The following is a 14010-nucleotide window of genomic DNA, read 5'->3' as shown; positions in this document are numbered from 1 at the left end:
GTGGTTTACTCAGTTTACCTCAGCATCAGCCAATTTGGATAAGTCTGACTGGCTTCCAATGTAGAATTCAATTCCTTTATCGGCTCCCTCCAAGGTAACACCTCGGATCAGGAGTATGGTCAGAACCACATAAGGGAATGTCGCAGTGAAATAAACCACCTGAACATGGAGAGTAACTTGTTAGATTTTCCTGTATTGCAGTTACAACATTTACAGTATTGAATCCAATTGGATGGTAAATTAATAGGATTGTGATCAAAGCAGAAAATAATTCAAAAGCCTATTTGAGGAGTCAATAACTACATGAAGAGTATATTTAAAATTGAGCTGCAAATTGGAACTGAACTTAAATCACTCAATATTATTTAAACTATCTATATCCCAGATTCAGGAGATAACACAATTCAAGAGGAGAATTGATCAGAGTGTGATGAATATATTTAGCTTCTCACATTTACTAATCAGATTTCTTTTCAATCTCATTGTCCAGGCAAACCTCATTTCACTCAAATAAAACCATGAGCCCAATCTGCTCAGTCACTCAGCCCGTCCTGTCCAGCCTTCCAGAGAGGTTGGGAATTCACCCTGAGTCCCTGTAACAGTGACTGAAAACCTGAGGGACACATCTCAGATGTTTGGCGGAATTGCTGCTGTTCTTTCACTCAGAAGAAAGATCTTCAGGTCTCACTCAGCCCTGGTGTGTTCAGGAATTCTGGATCTCACACTTAACAATAGCAACAAATGCTTATATTTATATAACACCTTTCATGCAATAAAAGATTCCAAGGTGCTTCACAGGACCATTATCAAACAAAGCATGATATCGAGCCATGTAAGGAGATATTGGCTGAAATTTTACGTGGAAGCTGAGGCCCTGCTCCCATTCCCCCACAGCTGAAAAGTCATGGGTCAGCCCTCGTTCACATATCTGGGGGTCCCCGAGCTGACTTAACTGCCTCAGGCTGAGACTTCCGTCCCTATCTCAGAGGACGTCCAACCTCCAAGATCTGCAGGCTGCAGCCAGTTGAGGTGCGGGGGTTTCACTGGGCCAATTTGACAGGTCCCAATGAGGGAGTGGGGCTGCTGTCATGAGGAGGGCACAGGGAAAACAAGTAGGGGTGGGAGTACCATTGGGTGGGGTGGGAGGCACTTCCATTGGGCACAGGATGCCCAAACAGGATGGACACAGCCCCAGCCTGCAAGAAGGTTGCCAAGGGTCAGGTGGCAGCCTCGCCACACAGCTTGGACATCCATCCCACTGCTGGTCAAATACCAGTGGTGGGAGGAGGCCCTGAGGTGGACATTAATTGGTGTATTAAGGGCCTCAGTTGGCCCATGGCAGGTTGGTTACCAGCAGGCACATAAAATCCTGGCCATTAGGGTTTCAGGGGCAGCTGAGCTGATGTAGGGACAAAGTCAGGTGATCTTATGAGGTGGAAAAAGTGGCATTAGTGATAATACAAATGTATCTGGCCAGAAGTTCATCTCAGAGTCAAATAAGGTACCAAAGTTGCAAACAGACTGGTTTAATCTCAGACCGTTGCTAGGGAAAGAGATAAATGCGGTGATTAGGAACTGGAGAATGAAGGAGGCAACAAAGAGAATGGTTTCAGACTTCCCAATATTTAATGGGAGGAAATTTCTGCTTATCCATCACAGTGTGTTGGATAAGCAGTCTGATATATTAGTAAATGTTGAGTAATCAAGAATGGTGAGTTAATACTGGTTGTTGTCAGTGTACATATGAAAACAACACTGTGCTTTTGGATGTTATCACTGAGAGGCAGCTTACAGGTGAGAAATAGGAGAGGTCCAAGGTTAAGTCTTTGGACAAACTCTCCTCACTCCATAAACAGACATTTTTAACATCAACTGTGTGTAAATCATAAAGGATCTATACATTCTGGTTTTATTTTTACAGAAATCTGTACTGTGTCACGAGTTTTAACTCTCCTCATTCTTGTAATATGCCTTTAAGGGGTAGCAGCATGACATCTTGTGGTGATTGTAGGTATAACCTTTCCTATTGCCTTTGGGGGTCACATGATTGTTCTGACGAATGAGCCCTAAGCACGGGTAATCTTCGGGATGGAGTTTTCTAGTTGTGGACCTGGTTCAAGCAGGTAGCTTCTAAAAGAGCTCTGTAATAAAGTTATCTGTTTCAAGAAAGAAACCTGTCTGGTATGCCAAGTTTATTACAATTGACGAGGAGGATAAATAGGTCCGATGCTGCACCTCGACATTTGAATGTAAGTACATCAGTTCTTAAGGAAAGAAAGAAAAGCCATGCCGCTCTTCGATGGAATCGACCTTTATGTCTCATCCACGGAAGACTGGAGCCAGTACATACAGCGCCTGAGTTTTTATTTTATGGGGATTGAAATAACAGCAGAGGAGAAGCAGAAAACGAGGGCTGCCACGTGACCCTTGGCAACCTTGTCTGTGGTAGCAAGATATAAAATCTCACCCATAGTCCAACAGCCCCAAACGTGCCCAATTCTAGATCTTTTAACAAATTAGTAGACCTCGTAAAGATGCACCTTCAGCCGAATCATCAGTAATTATACAAAGATATGAGTTTAATTCCAGAGTAAGGGCCCTGGGAGAGTCCATCGCAACTTATATAGCAAAGTTCAAGCAGTTGCCGGCGCACTGCGACTTCGGAGACACGTTCAATGACATGTTGTAGGCCAGTTGGTCTGTAGCATTCACGATAACACCATTCAGCGCCGTCACCTTCTGGGCCATGATTGGCTACAAAAAATTAAGCTCAACTGGTCAGAATTGTTTCAAGTGAGAACAGAAGGAATTCCTTAGCTGTTAAGGAAATACAACAGCATATTTATGACAATTTGGGAAAGATAAACGGCCTACAAGCTGAAATATATGTAGATTTGGAAGCAACACCCCAGTTCTTTAAGGCCAGACCTGTGTCTTATGCCCTAAAGGAGAAGGTGGATGCAGAATTGTGCTGTTTAGAGAAGCTGGGCATCATCCAGCCAGTCCGATTTTCAGAAAGGGTAGTGCCCATAGTCCCTGTGTTGGAACCAGATCAAACTATTCACTGTTGCAGAGATTACAAATTAACTGTGAACATGACTGCTAAACTGGATAAATATCCTATCCTGAGAATTTAAAATCTGTACATTAAGCTTCGTGAAGGAAAATCCTAAATCAAACTGGACATGAGCCATACAGACCAACAGCTAGAGCTGGACCGCACATCTAGAGACTGTGTAACCATCAACATGCACAAAGGCCTGTACCAATATACACGTCTACCCTTTGGTGTATCATCTGCTTGTGCAATCTTCCAAAGGACCATGGAAAGCCTATTGCAAGGACTTCCCCGAGTAGTAGTGTACCTGGACAACGTCGTGATCACAGGATCAAAGGAAGCTGAATATTTGGCCAACCTAGAACAGGTTTTAAGAAGAGTTTTGGAAGCTGGTGTACAATTGAAGAAAGAGAAATATACATTCCAGGCGCCAGAAGTCACTTATTCGAGTGACCGAGTGGATGCCAAAGGCATCCAGTAGAGGAAAAAGTCAGGGCAATCAAGGAGGCCCCCTCTCCTACCAGTATCACTGAATTCATGTCTCTTTCGGGCGTGGTAAATTATTATAGTTGCTTCTTGCCAAACTTGTCAACAGTGTTAACACCTTTACACTTATTATTGAAAAAGAACCATCATTGGTCATGGAATGCACAATGAGAAGACGCTTTTGTAAAAGGCAAGAAGCCATTGCACTCATCATGTCTATTGGTACATTATGACCCATCAAAAGAATTAATATTAGCCTGTGATGCATCTCCTTGCTGACTCAGAGGATGGAAGATGGTTCTGAAAGACAATCAGCTATGTCTCCAGAACCCTCTCTGCAGCCGGGAAGGTTTATTCACAACTTGAAAAGGAAGGTATATCAGTAATATTTGGAGTGAAGAAATTCCATCAGTATAGGTTGGACAACATTTCAGCATAATGTGGGACCATAAACCATTAATGGGTTTATTTGGGGAGGGTAAGGCCATTCCACCAATAGCATTAGCAAGAATTCAAAGCTGGACTTTGATCTTATTGGCATATCTGTATACCTTTATACACCATCCAGGTGTGCATATTGCAATTGCAAATGCAGATGCACTCAGTCGTCTTCCATTACCAGACAGCATTATACATGCTCCAGTGTCACAAGAAGTTGTGCTTGTGTTGAATTTCTTGGACTCTTTGCTTGTCTGTGTGAAGCAAATAAGGAATTGTACAAAAAAGGATCCAATTTTGTCAAAAGTCCAAGGCCTGGTATTGCAAGGATGATCGAATTCACCAGTGTCTGAAGAGATAAGACCATTCCCTGCCCGTACAACAGAGTTAAGGTGTCAAGATGAAATCTTGAGATGATAACAAAAAACTGCGGATGCTGGAAATCCAAGACAAAAACAGAATTACCTGGAAAAATCTTGTTGTGGTGATCAAGAGACATTGTCCCTTTCATGCACATTCTAAGTGGATAGATGTGTATGAAGTGAGATCACTGACATCGTGTGCAACTATTGAAAAGCTGCGCCAATGTTTCAGAATACATGGCTGACCAGAAGTCATTGTTTCAGATAACTGTACTGTCTTCACTAGTACAGAATTTCAGAGATTCATGAGTTTAAATGGAATTAAACATATTAAACCAGCAACATATCCCTCATCAAATGGGTTAGATGAAAGAGCAGTACAAATGCTTAAATCAGGAATGAAGAAGTTATCCGAAGGTACTTTAGAAACTTAAATTTCACGCTTTCCTCACAATTATCATATGGCTCCTCATGCAACCACGGGTTCAACACCATCTGAATTACTGATGAAACGCCGTCCTCATGCAAGGTTGAGTCTGGTGTTTCCAAATTTAGAGGGGAAGGTAGAGAACAATCAGAGCAGTCAGAAATTGAATCACAATATTCATAGCAAAGCTCGATTATTTACTGTAGGAGATACAGTTTTCATGCAGAATTTTGGAAATGATCCCAGTTGGGTTCCTGGTATAATTGTCTTTGAAACTGGACCTTTGTAATTCCAAGTGGAAGTAGAAATCTGGATTGTTCAAAAACATATTCGGAGCGGAGAGTATAAATCTAGCTTACCTCAAGGATTCGCGGCCTTGTCTCCAGGGAGGAGCACCGAAACAGTGAGTATAAATCTAGCTTACCTCGGGGATTCATGACCTTCTCTCCAGGGAACAGACTCGGGGGGAGGGGCACCGGAGCGGTGACCTCGGAGCACAGAGTAACTGAAGCCAAAACTGAAAAAGTGACGTCACAGGAAAGCTGTGACCTGATTGGTCGGTAGGAAATCTGCACCAAATTTGAAAAAAAAACACTGCAAAGCTAATTAATAAATCAATTATCTAAGTCGAGATGGCTGGGCAGGTGATGTGCTGTAGCTGTATGATGTGGGAGCTGGCAGATCCCATTGCGAGCTGCAGTGACCACATCTGCAGCAAGTGTTGGTTGCTGGAGGAACTCCGGCTCAGAATTGATGAGCTGGAGTCCGAGGTCTGGATGCTGTGGCACATCCGGGAGGGGGAGAGTTACCTGGATGCTTTGTATCAGGAGGCGGTCACACCCGGTAGATCAAGTTCCTCAAGTCCGGTCAGTGGTGAAGGTCAGCAGGGTGTGACTGTAACTGAGGCAGGTAGAGGAATCCTGTGTTCAGGAACAGAGGAGCCTCATCCCTTGACTATGTCCAACAGGTACGAGGTACTTGCTCCCTGTGTGGATAAGGAACAGGGCTGTAGGGAGGATGAGCCAGCTGACTGTAGCACTGTGGCACAGGAGGCCATTCTAGAGGGGGGACAAAAAGACAAGTGGTAGTTGTAGGGGATTCTATAATTAGGGGAATTGATAGCTTCCTTTGTAAGCAGGATCGAGAGTCCAGCATGGTATGTTGCCTGCCCAGTGCCAGGGTGAGGGACACCTCTGACCGGCTTGAAAGGATATTGGAGAGGGAGGGGTGGATCCAGTTGATGTGGTCCATGTTGGGACAACTAACAGAGTTAAGACTAGGAACGAGGACCTGTTTGGGGACTTTAAGGGACTAGGAACTAAATTAAGAGCAGGACCTCAAGGGTTATAATCTCCGGATTACTACCCGAGCCACGTGCAAATTGGCATAGGGATGCGAGAATAAGAGAAGTAAACACATGGCTAAAGGAGCGCTGCGGGAAAGAGGGGTTCCATTTCATAGGGCATTGGCATCAGTATTGGAACAGGAGGGATCTGTACCATTGGGACGGTCTCCACTTGAACCGATCTGGGACCAATGTTCTAGCGAAAAGGGTAAATAGGGTGGTCAACAGGACTTTAAACTAGAAAGTGGGGGGGAAGGGAAGGGTAAAACTCCAAGAAGTATGACTAATGAGAAACAAAGCAGCAGGTTGGCGTGTGGAGGGTTGGGGGAGGGGGGGGTGTGGATTCAACTTCTAAAATTGTGAAAAAACTGAAATGAAAGGAGAGCCCAGGAGAGGCTATTAAAGTCTCCAGAACACAAAAATAGGACAGAGTTTTTGGAAAGGGCTAGGAATCTAGCTTCAAGCACATCAGGTAAAGGGATGACAATGAGAAGGGGGACAGGAAATACAGGACTGCAGGTGTTGTATCTGAATGTACGCAGTATATGAAATAAGGTAAATGAGCTTGTGGCGCAGATTGAAATTGGCGGGTATGATGTGGTGGGCATCAGGGAGACATGGCTGCAAGGGGATCAGGACTGGAAGCTAAATATCCAAGGATATATATCCTATTGAAAAGATAGGCAGGTTGGCAGAGGGGGTGGGATTGCTTTGCTAGTAAGAAATGGAATTAAATCAATAGCAAGAAACGAGGTAGGGTCAGATGATGTAGAACCTGTGTGGGTAGAGTTGAGGAACCGCAAAGGTAAAAAAACCATAATGGGAGTTATGTACAGGCCTCCGAACAGTAGTCAGGATGAGGGGCACAAGATACACCAGGAGATAGAAAAGGTGTGTAAGAAAGGCAAGGTTACAGTGATCATGGGGGATTTCAATGTGCAGGTAGACTGGGAAAATCGGGTTGGTAGTGGATCCCAAGAAAAGGAATTTGTGGAATGTCTATGAGATGGCTTTTTGGAGCAGCTTGTGGCGGAGCCCACTAGGGAACAGGCAATTCTAGATTTAGTGATGTGTAATGAGGCAGATTTGATAAGGGAGCTTAAGGTGAAGGAACCCTTAGGAGGAAGTGACCATAATATGATAGAATGTACCCTGCAATTTGAGAGGAAAAAGCTGGAATCAGATGTAATGGTGTTACAGTTGAATAAAGGCAACTACAGAGGCATGAGGGAGGAGCTGGCCAGAATTGACTGGGAGATGAGCCTAGCAGGAAAGACAGGGCAACAGCAATGGCAGGAGTTTCTGGGAGTAATTTGGGAGACACAGCAAAAATTCATCTCAAGGAAGAAGAAGCATACTAAAGGGAGGACGAGGCAACCATGGCTGACAAGGGAAGTCAGGGACAGCATAAAAGCTAAAGAGAAACCATACAATGCAGCGAAGGGCAGTGGGAAACCAGGGGATTGGGGAGCCTACAAAGACCAACAGAGGACAACTAAAAAAGAAATAAGGAGGGAGAAGATTAAATATGAGGGTAAACTAGCCAGTAATATAAAAGAAGATTGCAAGAGTTTTTTTAGATATATAAAGGATAAGAGAGAGGCAAAAGCGGACATTGGGCTGCTGGAAAATGATGCTGGAGAAGTAGTAGTGGGGAACAAAGAAATGGCGGAGGAACTGAATAGATACCTTGCGTTAGTCTTCACAGTGGAAGACACGAGTGACATCCCCAAAGTTGAAGAGAGTCGGGGGGCAGAGGTGAGTATGGTGGCCATTACCAAGGAGAAGGTAGTAGGAAAACTGAAAGGTCTGAAGGTGGATAACTCACCTGGACCAGATGGATTACACCCCAGAGTTCTGAAGGAGATAGCTGAAGAGATAGTGGAGGAGTCAGTGGTGATCTTTCAGAAATCACTGGAGTCAGGGTGGGTCCCAGAGGACTGGAAAATCGCTAATGTAAACCCCCTGTTTAAGAAGGGAGTGAGGCAAAAGACAGGAAATTATAGGCCGATTAGCCTGACATCGGTCATTGGTAAGATTTTAGAGTCCATTATTAAGGATGAGATTTCAGAGTACTTGGAAGTGCATGGTAAAATCAGGCAAAGTCAGCATGGTTTCATCAAGGGGAGGTCATGCCTGACAAATCTGTTAGAATTCTTTGAGGAGGTAATGAGTAGGTTAGACAAAGGAGAGCCAATGCATATTATCTACTTGGACTTCCAGAAGACCTTTGACAAGGTGCCGCACAGGAGGCTGCTCAGTAAGATATGAGCCCATGGTGTTAGAGGCAAGGTATTAGCATGGATAGAAGATTGGCTGTCTGGCAGGAGGCAGAGAGTGGGGATAAGGGGGTCCTTCTCAGGATGGTAGCCAGTGACTAGTGGAGTTCCGCAGTGGTCAGTATTGGGACCACAACTTTTCACTTTATACATTAATGATCTAGATGAAGGAACTGAGGGCATCCTGGCTAAGTTTGCAGATGATACAAAGAGAGGTGGAGGGACAGGTAGTATTGAGGAGGTGGGGAGGCTGCAGAAGGATTTGGACAAGTTAGGAGAATGGGCAAAGAAGTGGCAGATGGAATACAATGTGGGGAAGTGTAAGGTCATGCACTTTGGTAGGAAGAATAGAGGCATAGACTATTTTCTAAATGGGGAGAGAATTCAGAAATCTGGAGTGCAAAGGGACTTTGGAGTCCTAGTCCAGGATTCTCTTAAGGTTAACTTGCAGGTTGAGTCAGTAGTTTGGAAGGCAAATGCAATGTTGGCATTTATTTCGAGAGGACTAGAATATAAAAGCAGGGATGTGCTGCTGATGCTTTATAAGGCTCTGGTCAGACCACATTTAGAATATTGTGAGCAATTTTGGGCCCCGTATCTCAGGAAGGATCTGCTGGCCCTGGAGAGGGTCCAGAGGAGGTTCACAAGAATGATCCCAGGAATGAAAGGCTTAACATGTGAGGGACGTTTGAGGACTGTGTGTCTATACTCGATGGAGTTTAGAAGGATGAGGGGGGATTTGATTGAAACTTACAGAATACTGAAAGGCCTGGATAGAGTGGACGTGGGGAAAATGTTTCCATTAGTAGGAGAGACTAGGACCCGAGGGCACAGCCTCAGAGTAAAGGGAAGACCTTTTAGAACAGAGATGAAGAGAAACTTCTTTAGCCAGAGAGTGGTGAATCTATGGAATTCATTGCCACAGAAGGCTGTGGAGGCCAGGTCATTGAGTGTATTTAAGACCGAGATAGATAGGTTCTTGATTGGTAAGGGGATCAAAGGTTACGGGGAGCAGGCGGGAGAATGGAGTTGAGAAACCTATCAGCCATGATTGATGGCGGAGCAGACTCGATGGGACGATTAGCCTAATTTCTGCTCCAAATCTTATGGTCTTATGGTCTTATATGGGTCATCAAATGAGTAGAGAGACATTCCAATAAACAGCTCTTGTGCCTGTAATTGATGCTGAACTTTTCATCCCTAAGTTGACAGACCGACCTAGAATAGACTTACCTAATATCTCTGTTGAATTATCTAATCCTGAACTGCCATTGTCTAAGGATGCCCCAATGCTGTTATTCCTTACCATACCAATCCAGTGGGAGAATCTCAAGTGGTAGAGCTGCACTGCTCTAACTGAATTAGAAAACTACCATACAGACTTAATTTTTAATCACATGACCTGTGTACTATGTAAATGCTGTGGATTAAAATATTCTTTCTAAATAGGAAATGTTATAAAACTACAGGAGGAGGAAATGTAGTGATTGTAGGTATAACCTTTCCTACTGCCTTTAGGGGTCACGTGATTGTACTGATGAATGAGCCCTGTGTGCGGGTAATCTTGGGGATGCACTTTTCTAGTCATGGACCTGGTTCAAGCATGTAGCTTCTAAAAGAGCTCTGTAATAAAGTTATCTGTTTCAAGTAAGAAACCTGTGCAAAACACCTAGTTCATTACACATCCCTAGAAGGGGAGCGTGTCATGTGATCCAGTTTTAGTTTCACTTTTGCCTCTGAGCAGAGTGCACACACACAACTCTACTGTTCTCATGTGCCTCATCTCAATAAATCAACCCACAACTTGTTTACACAATCCTTTATGAGTGATTTGTGCCTTAATATCATTCTAAAAACATAACATCGTGCTCAGCAGGTCAAACACCGTGGCAGCAAAATTAAGTACTGGTACGACACAGTGAACAGCCTTAGATCACGTTACATGGCATGAGATGACTCTTGACATCCTGGTCAGAGCTTTGAAGATACAGGGCTGAAATAGTGCTCAAGTGTGGAGCCGATAAGCAGATGGATAACTCGTGGTGAGATTGCAGCACATAACCAGTCAGTTCAGTGAATGGGACAGCCCATCGAGAGGGCCAGCACTGGGTTAGCTCAGTCGGGAAAGGTAAGTGACCGGTGTGTGGGCCGGATCGATAGTGAGCAAGGGAGAGACAAACAAAAAAAAAAGTCACAAATATCGGCCCAGAGATGGTTGTGATTATAACAGGCAGAGCTTCGGAAAAGAATGCACAAGCGGCTACAGCAACTTTCAGCCAGTTACTACAGGAGAAGGAAGGTCAGAGGGTTATTGGCAAAATGTCCACAGAATTCCCCAGTTTGAATTGGGATGCAGCTGACCTATTGTCCAGATTCAAAATGTTTAAACAATGTACAGAGCTATGAATTCTTGATTCAGATCTGTCTGAAGCAGACAAGCATTTATGAGTAGACAATTTTGTTATCCCACAGAGGCTCCCAGTACAGCCCTGGAATGATCCGCTGGCGAAAAAGATTGAGAGGGCCAGTTACCTTTGGCGCAACCGGCATTGGATGGCCTTCCAGTGCGTGCAATTGGGAATGAAGATCTACAAGGGCTGAACATGTCAGGATTAACAGCAGAAGATTTAAACTTAGGGGTCCTCAACATATATGGCCTACCTTGGAAGAATTGTTCAATATTAGATTAAAATTCAGTATTTGTCAATTAGCGTTCATGTCATTTTGACAATAGCCTACAGAATCCATAGACCATTTCATCAGCAGATGCAGAGAAAAGGGTATATACTGTGACTTTTTGGACGCAGAGCTAGCAAACAGAATTGTTGCGTTGGTGATCGCGTCCATTCCTATGGAAGTATTCCAGATCTGCTAGATACCTCAAAACGTATCACATTGAAGAGCTACTCAAGGATGGTTGTAAATATGAGCGATCCTCTCAGGTTGACAAAGCTTGCAGGTCCTATGTACAGTCCCAATTGTTGACACATTTACTAAAACACCCAAACCTAGTAAGTCCTGTGGAAGGTGTGGCTTTCTGCATGCACTAAGGAAATGCCCAGATTTCCACCAATTCTGCAAAGCACCTGGCAGAATGGGCCATTGGCAGCGGCAGTGAACTAGAGGAAAGGCTGATGCAGCTATAAAGAGCTGTGCACTGACCAAACAGACCATAAACAACAGATACCCTTATGAGTGACTAGTGCTTATATCATTATAACAACACATCATTAATCACCAATCATTTTACCTTTCTTGAAGATTTGATTCCTTTCAATAACGTTGCCCCAACAATCAGCCAGACCAGAAGCAGACAGAGTGTTAAATACCAGACTATCTCCCCAGTCTCATCCATTGAACTGGTACGGCCTAAAACCACTTTACTGAATAAAATTACAACAGAAAACATCTTACATAATACTGTTCATTACACACATTCACTATCCGATACAATGCACCAGAGTATTTAGTCAAATAGACATGGATTTGAATAATATCCAATTTAAACAGTTCTACTATAAGAAGTGAATTTTCGGCAAGTATTGAGAAGAAATTTTATTTCCTTTGTGATTTTTTTCTCTCTTTTTATTTATTATATTTAAAATACAAAACAATTAATGAGTGCTGATGAGATTCCCTGGAGAGCTGATTTGATTGAAGGAGTTCCTGACAGTGCTTCACTGAATGCCTTACATTGCACTGTTAGAACTCGCTGGGTTAGTCACTGTGCCTCCCAATGAATTCAGCTCCTTCATATTGTTACACATGGTACCTACTCCCAGACAGTTTCCCCTAATTCAGTTCCCAGGTCTATGGGTTAAATACAATACTGTATTGGGTTAAAATACAAAGAGAGGGATATGAATCACTGATAATAGGAACTACTTAATGTTTAGGAATTCTAGTGGTAAATCTTTCCCTTGAAGAATAAGAAAGTTAAAAAATGGTTAATAAATGTTTCGCCATATAAATATTGTTCAAGTAAACCTGCAATGTTCGAAACTAGGGAGCGATTAACAAATTAACAAATGTTGTGATGTTATTTTGTAATAGCTGTATGATGTAAGTGGTATCTCTATTTAAATCAAACAGCTTTTCACACATTAAACCGGGCATTCACCCAACTAACCTTCCCAAGAGGAAGCTACTGGTACAGCTGTGCAGGTTATAGATGCCACTATCTGTAGTAATTTACTTACTCCCAGTATTGCTCACTTGGGCCCTGGTGAGGAACATCGATTTCTGATCCATTTGGACAAGTTCCATTGTTTAAATGCAGCCATGTTGTGTTAACGATTTCAAAATATCCATCACCCAGAGTGAGATTGCAGAGCGGATCTAGAAAATGTGGAATGTGTTTTAGAACTACATTTCATTGGGAACAATGCTGTCACTTCTAGTGATATAATCAGGGTCACTGTTTCACTCTGACTGAATCAGTCCAATCCCTTTTGTTATATGGGTGAGGTTACAGATGGGTCAGACCACAAAGGTACAGTCTGTACACTCCACTCACAGCACAGTCCAGCTCTGATGTTCACCCTGTGTGTGTGATGATAGATTTTATTCAATCGATTCTATAATGCTACTTTGCAGATTAAGTATTGAATTGCAGGGCTCCTCCAGTGAGTCATGATTATTTACAGAAGCTCATCAATATTAAACAAAACACACACTAGTGCCAAGAGAATTCCCATGGGAGTGGCCTGCTTGTTTCATGTAATGTCAGTGGAAAAATCAGTGGAAATGCCAGACAGGTGAAGCGATGCTATGGTAACACATAACCCCAATGTAACACATGGTCTTATTAGTCCAAATGTCATCCCATTGAAATACATGACCCCGTTGTAACATAATTGCATTATGCATAATTGTAACACGTGACTCCATCATAATATGTGGTCCCTTTGTAAGATGTGTTCTGTTGTAACATAGACTCTATGACAACGCATGATCTATTTGGAGCACAGGACCTTTTGGCTCCATGACCCCTGAGTAACCGTTAACCTCAGTGTGCCACAGTATTTTTATATTATTTTAAAGCCTCTCTTTCTTCACATCCATGTGCAGTATGAGTCACAAGGTCAACTATTTCAGAGATTGAACTTTACATTTCTTAACCTGAAGTTTACTCTACATTAGCACCCCGAGAGATGCACTCGGGGCATGGATAAATAAAGCGGCTTAAACATCAGTGAATCATGTATGTCAGTGAATTACATGCAAACATACAATCTGCCTGAGTTTCCTGGATCTTTTACGCCCATCCATCAAACCCTGCATCTCAATGAATCTCTGTCTACAAACCTGGCTATACCCCCAACTCTCAGACATAAATATTCTACAATTACCCATGTTTGGGGCTGGTATCTGTGTTGTATTTTGCTTGTTTGTTGTACATTTATACATCTCAGAGCAATGCAGAGTTGACACCAGTTTCTAAGTGACACAAGTTTCTAACAGATTTATTTACAAGAGTTTTAAAATATCTCTGTAATCGCAAAATTTCATTGTTCATGTTTACAGCTCAGCTTCGGGCAGGTTCTTTGTTTACTTTGCTCTGAATTCACACCCAGTCTTAACTACTCATGCATAGTAGGCATAGATCAGTTACC

General features: G+C 43.0%; 1 pseudogene; it reads right to left on the bottom strand.

The window, feature by feature from the left end:
- LOC121282434 overlaps positions 1 to 14010 on the bottom strand; it is a 69465-nt pseudogene that overhangs the window by 40038 nt on the left and 15417 nt on the right.

Source organism: Carcharodon carcharias, chromosome 9 (genome assembly GCF_017639515.1).
Source record: "Carcharodon carcharias isolate sCarCar2 chromosome 9, sCarCar2.pri, whole genome shotgun sequence".
Lineage (NCBI taxonomy): Eukaryota > Metazoa > Chordata > Chondrichthyes > Lamniformes > Lamnidae > Carcharodon > Carcharodon carcharias.
The sequence above is the reverse complement of the archived record's forward strand: the minus strand, read 5'-3'. Positions and strand labels throughout refer to the sequence as shown.